The 6,000-nt window shown below is 37.8% G+C and overlaps 1 long non-coding RNA gene across 1 annotated transcript; it reads left to right on the top strand.

The window, feature by feature from the left end:
* The first annotated feature begins 1,826 nt into the window (after positions 1 to 1,826).
* On the top strand, positions 1,827 to 3,897 carry LOC130609973 (uncharacterized). The gene is made up of 2 exons (XR_008974928.1): positions 1,827 to 2,217; positions 3,708 to 3,897. It is a non-coding gene; the product is annotated as an uncharacterized LOC130609973 (long non-coding RNA).
* The last annotated feature ends 2,103 nt before the right edge of the window (positions 3,898 to 6,000 follow it).

A 6,000-nucleotide genomic window follows, 5' to 3' on the forward strand; every position in this document is an offset into this window, starting at 1 on the left:
AGGCTTACTGTCACTCTCTGGACCTGCTTGAGATACAGCAGTGCAAAATACATAGCTCTTTTAGTTCCAAAGTTTGGTAAGCTGCCAGAGAAGATGAAGCATTAAACCCTGTATTCTGTTCTAGCACTGTACACTGAAGCACATTCAGACAATTCTCTATGCCCACTAAATTGTCCAACAACCATCATGTTTAAGATCAAGTCGAGTTATTCTTAGAGTCAGGGCATTCACAAACCAATTGGAGCTTTTATCGCTATTTTCCTAGTTTAATATATGTCATAAAACATGGAATTTAAGTTGCTTTCAGACTGAAAATATTTTACTGCTAAGGCTTAGTATTTAATATGCTAAATTTTCCAGAAGGACAAAAGCAGACTCTATCAATGAAGCAAAGTCATGCTCCTTACATACTTTAAACAATAGAGATTTAAATTACTATGATTAGTTAGAAAGTTGACTGTTCAAATGCAACAATCAGTTCCTTTGTTTTTGGACAGGATTTTAAATACTGAACATTAGTCATCAGTCATGTGGGGATTTGAACAAGCACTTAGCTTTATGCAATTTGAGTGATTAGTTCTATTCAAGTGAGTAGTACTGTGCAGAACGTGTAAGATTTAGCACATCTCAAACCCCCGATTGTACAAAGCTTTAACATGTGACCTGAAAAGTGTTGTGTTTTCTGAGGGCTTTAAGGCTGTTTCCAAAGAAACAGTGTTTCTGCAGTCACACTTGTCTATCATCCTCTCTTTCCCCATCATCTGGGGAAGGGGAATGGTTGCCAATCGTTGGCCAGTTTCAGTTAGTTTTCACAGAAGAATGGAAATTTCAAAACCAATTTAGCTTGTACATGTTTGGTAAAAATAGGTGTCTCTATAGAACAGATCTTTTACTTGCATAATGAAAGCAGCTGCAGGAGCTGAAATATTAAGACATTACAAAACCATTATTTAGGTGAAAAGTAATACCTAATTAACCCAGTTAGACAAAAAAAAAAAGGTTTAACTAAGACTTACCATCAACCCTAAAGTGAGCCATCAGTACTGAGTTTTGTTGGGTGTTCAGGGCACTTTTAAAGGAAGAGAAAGCAAATCTCAATCCACTCCTGCTGTGGGCATCATGTGAGATCTGCTAATGAAGACACATCTTTTAATACCAACTACACCATTAAATAGGCAGGTTTCAAATGTCTGCTTGTATAAAGCTTGTATTTTAAGAGCATGGTTTCTGAGGTACTTCAAAATCTATCCTCATTTGGGTGTTCATCTGGTGCATGTTCTTGCTGGAACTGAAAGCATTCATCCTAGAAGAACCTGTATATAAAACCAGTGATATATCTACATATATATCTTCCTGTTTTCTGTTAGCAGAATAAGAAGATAACCAATATATATTGATAGTGTTGCCTGGAAGATAAGGTTAAAGGCCATGTACTGCTTGTTTGGTTTGCTTTCTAGCATAAGAATGGGAGGAGCTAAAAGGCATTTAGAAACCATGTATCATAGAAATGAGGCTGTAACATTTGAAGAGAAAATTAGATCATAAACATCACCATATACAAAAGAAAAAGATACCGGAATGGAAATTAAAAAAAACAAAACAAAACAAAACAACAAACAACCCCTTTAAAGTCCAAGCACTAACAAAATACCTGTGTATCCCTGCAGAGCACTTTAAAATGGTAATGTATTCCTGATTCAGAAAGCAACAGTAAGACTCTCCAAACACCACCTACAAATGCTTGTCTTCACTTCCTTTTTATTTGTAAAATAATTACACCTGTGGAATGTAAGCCACTTGTTTTGCAGCCTTTGGTTGTTTGTTTTGTTTTGTTTTTTTCACTTTGTAGCAGTTCAAATAGTTACTCAGCATGCAAAAGAGTGAATTATCAGGCCCAGAGAAATTAAGGCATATCTGCAGATAAATCACTCTTACCAGAAAGAGCCTTTCAAGAGAAAGCTGGCAGGGTTGAGCCCCTCTTGATAGGGCATTTTTATTTTTCTTAACAGGAGGAAAAGTATTTGGATTTGATTCTAAGTCCTTGATTTCACAGTGATTTTGTATTGTGCTAAGAGTTGATGTCTTGTGTATCTTTGGGCTAACAGATATCTTACAACTACTAAATCTTTTATATGGGCGTTTAGTGAGTCTTTAAGGGATTGAGAGTCTCACTGCCTGACTTCCTCCGCTGGAGCTGCTTTGACATCCTAGCAGGCTGTGAGTAAGATGCTGTTGTGACCTATTCTCTGGCAGATCAGGCATACGCACTGCTGCTGTGTCTAGTGTTTAGTGGGAGCAGCAAGGGTGTGGCGGCTGGGTATTGCACAGGGGGATGTCTCTGATGTCTCCAGTTGTTTCCCCACTTTGCAATAGGAGCACAAACATTGTGTAGCTTACATGGCTCCATGGGGATGAGGGCAGGAAGGGCATGGCAGAGGATGGGCAAAAGTGAACTAAGCAGAGTCCAGTGAGCAGAGCTGAACAGAGCAGCATTGTATTGTATTTGGAAATTTGCCAGTATGGAGCCCACGAAAAACTGCCATTCAAAACCTGGGTGTCAATCCACTGCCCACCTATGCTGTCAGGCTTAGATAGTGCAACCAGTGAATTTTAAATGTAGGTTTGAGTGTTAACAGATTTTACGTGGTGACCCTATGCAGGGTCACCCTATGCAGGAATCAAATATATTGAAGATTTTTGCTATTTAGGTGTTTGTGTGGGTATTGTTTTGTTCGGGGATTTTTTTTTTTTTTGGGGGGGGGGGGGAGTTTTGGGTTGGCTGTTTGGTTTTCTGGGATTTTATGTAGTTTGGAATTTTAAATAGCAAGGAACTGGACTTCCGTGTGAAGTCATGATGTTGGTTCTCCACTTGGACTTTGTCATCTCTCAAATCAAATTCATATATAAGTTAAAAAGGTAAACGTTCCAGGAGGATGGCATTTTAGTTTCCACTTAACACAGAAGTATGTAGCTACTGAGAGTCTAAGGCACAGAGTCAGGGTCAGTATGTTAACAAGGCCAGCTGTAATGTGACTCTAAATTTCCTCATTTAAAGGAGAGAAAATCCTCTCCATGGAAAAATAGAGCGAGAAATAGTGAGATTATCTTCCTCATGTATTATCTGAAACATTAATAGAAAGGTGAGAGGTATGGCAAAATATGGTCAGCTAGTTCTATATATATGTTGTCATAGAATATAACAAAAAAAGTCATTGTAAAAGTAAAGGGGTATTTAGGAGGAAATACGAAGAAACTTTTCTTCTACATAGTCCATAATCACATTAAACAAAACTTATCCCTTGTGTCAAAGTATCCCAATTTACAATCAAATCATACATTGTAGGATTTTTTTAGCAGAGTGGGTAATTTTAACCAGGGAAACGATAAGTTCATATTTCATGCATGCTAAACAAAGTATATTACCTGCAACTTCTACTTCAGACAAAGCAAAAACATCTCTATACGCTTCTGAAGGCTTCTGTCTTGTACAGATTTCTGTGTTTCGAAAATCAGTGAATTCCTTCACTGAGAAGTATGAACCATTTCAGGAAAGAACATGGGGGGGGGTTTATGGCAGCTCTTACAACCTGAAAGATCTGGAATACCAGAATATAGCTCTCATATTACATTTTACAGCTGATGCATGTTTGATGATAAAGTGTAATTAGCTAATGGATCCCATTATTTCTGATGCTTGCTTTTCACAGATCATATTCATCCAGGCTGCAGCTGAAGAGTTTTCTAAACCCAATTAGTGCAAGAATGCTATGACCAATGGAAAAATGTTTGATGCATGCCAGAAAACAAATCTTCCCAGCTCTTGGAAATATGTTCTGAAAACAAATAAGGATCACACAAGGATTTTCATGTTAATAAATACTTTTTTTCTTAGGAAAATATTTAAAATCTAAAGCAAAATTTTCAGTTTAATTACCCTTCTCTAAGGAAGCATAAGCTCGGGAAGACAAGGATTTATCCTGATTGGTGTGAATACTGACTCCCACTTGCAGATTATAAATGTTAATATCACACTGAGATTGAAAACACAAGTAATATAGAAATTAACACAGTGACAGGCATATTCACACTGAAATTCTTTGAATATAAGTAATTAGCAATACAATAGGTTACTCAGGATGCCACACTTAGCATTGCTACTTGGAAAAATCACAATTAATGATTGTCTTGACTTTAGTTTTGCATGAATAGTATAGCACTTTCAGTACAATAAACAAAAGAAATACAAAGCCCATCTTCTATCTGAACATAGAGACAGACATTATTAACTTGTTATTTTAGCTCTGTTACCTGACATTACTGGAATCTGTTGTGATTTAAATTTACAACATGCATCCTATTTACAGTGGCTGGAAAATCATATTATCAGTTAACATACTTCAGTTGGAAAGTGTATTAGCTGCTCTGTCCATATGTTAAAGGATAAAATCTAAAAATCTAGGGCTTAGATTTGGAATATGACTCCATCTGTGTTTATCTTTCTTGCAATACAAGGCTTTCGTGAAATTTATTGACACTAAATTTGAATTACTTAAAACTCTCCTGTTGTATATTCACAGAATTTGCTCTTAAGTACGAGTGCGTGAGCTCATACACTCACACTTTCATGTGTCAACAGGAATCAAAGTTGTAAGAAGATGACCGGGCAACAACCCAGTACCCCCAAGCTACACAAATAAGCCAACAAATAAATAAAATCATGTACATGAAACAATTATTTTTTTTTAGAACAGAACGGCATCTCAAAGCTTCCTGCTGTATTTTGCAGCCCCTGGAGGCTGCTGCTCAGTTTAGTTCCCTTTTTTAGAAACTAAACGCAGCAGGGTCCAGTGGGATCCAGCTGCCCTCTCTCAACTCTTCTGCAGAGACAGGAGTTGTCCTGTGTCTTAGCTTCCACAGGCATGTTGGGATCCTTTCTGCTTTTCTGTGTTCAAGAAATCTGGGACCACAGAAATGGACGCCTATTTTGCGCCTCTATAAAATGCAGGCATTTTGCCCCTGTTGGTTTAGTTATGTTCAGATTACAAATAGGGTGTTGCACTCCATGATCTGTAGGTCTTCATTTCTCTTTAAATCTCGTTTAATATAACTATTGATAGGTTGCTATCCTCTAGGTAGATAAAAAGATGTGATTATTGTTATTGACTGCAGAAATAGACAATTATGCACAAGCTTCATTTGCTTGGTTTAGAGCAGAAAGAGGTAGATTTCTGTGAAGTTATATTAACCTCTACTGAGGTAATTCCTATTTCTGATTTTGAATCTGTTGTTTCAAGTGAATCATTTTCCATTGCTTGTGGTAAGAGGACAGATAAGGCAGAAGTATCAGAGCTCATGAACCGTTGTGTACTTAGTGACCTACCAGAGGACTGAGACACTTTCTTCAGAAACTGGAGCAGTTGAACTCTGAAGGATAACGAACCCTTTTGGCAAGCCTCTGTAGGGGCTCCGGATGGAAAATCTTGTGTTTGTGAAGCAGAGAGAGTGAAATGTAATGACTGCCCAGCTTGTAGCATTAAGGGAAATAAATGCATTTTCATCACACAGGGCTGAACACAGCTATGTTATCTGGACACTGCATGCTGCTGGGAATCATGGGATCATCAAACCGGACAGAGTTTCCATCTGATACAGGATCGATAAGGTGGTTGCTACCTGTAGCTCTTGAGCTGAGACAGAGGTCAATTCTCAGTGCCTTGTTACATTGTAATAGCTGATGCATTTTAAAGTAACATCTCCACCCTCACCTCGCCCTTTGCTCAGGGACAGTGGTGAAGAAGTCACAGGGTCTGGTATCTCCAAGTATCTCTTTTGTAGTTTTTCCCTCCACTGTTCCCTAGAGAATCTAGCCCATAATATCAACCCACTAGGAGATCTGCACAGTTCACAGAAACACAAACACATGCAGTATTACAACACACATATTATTTTTTTTTTTTTACAAGATCAAAAACAGAAAAAATAAAGTGCTGTGGGAAAGCT

This window comes from Pezoporus wallicus, unplaced genomic scaffold (assembly GCF_028554395.1).
Source record: "Pezoporus wallicus isolate ANWC-B61680 ecotype Strahan unplaced genomic scaffold, APGP_CSIRO_Pwel_v1 contig_5069, whole genome shotgun sequence".
NCBI lineage: Eukaryota > Metazoa > Chordata > Aves > Psittaciformes > Psittacidae > Pezoporus > Pezoporus wallicus.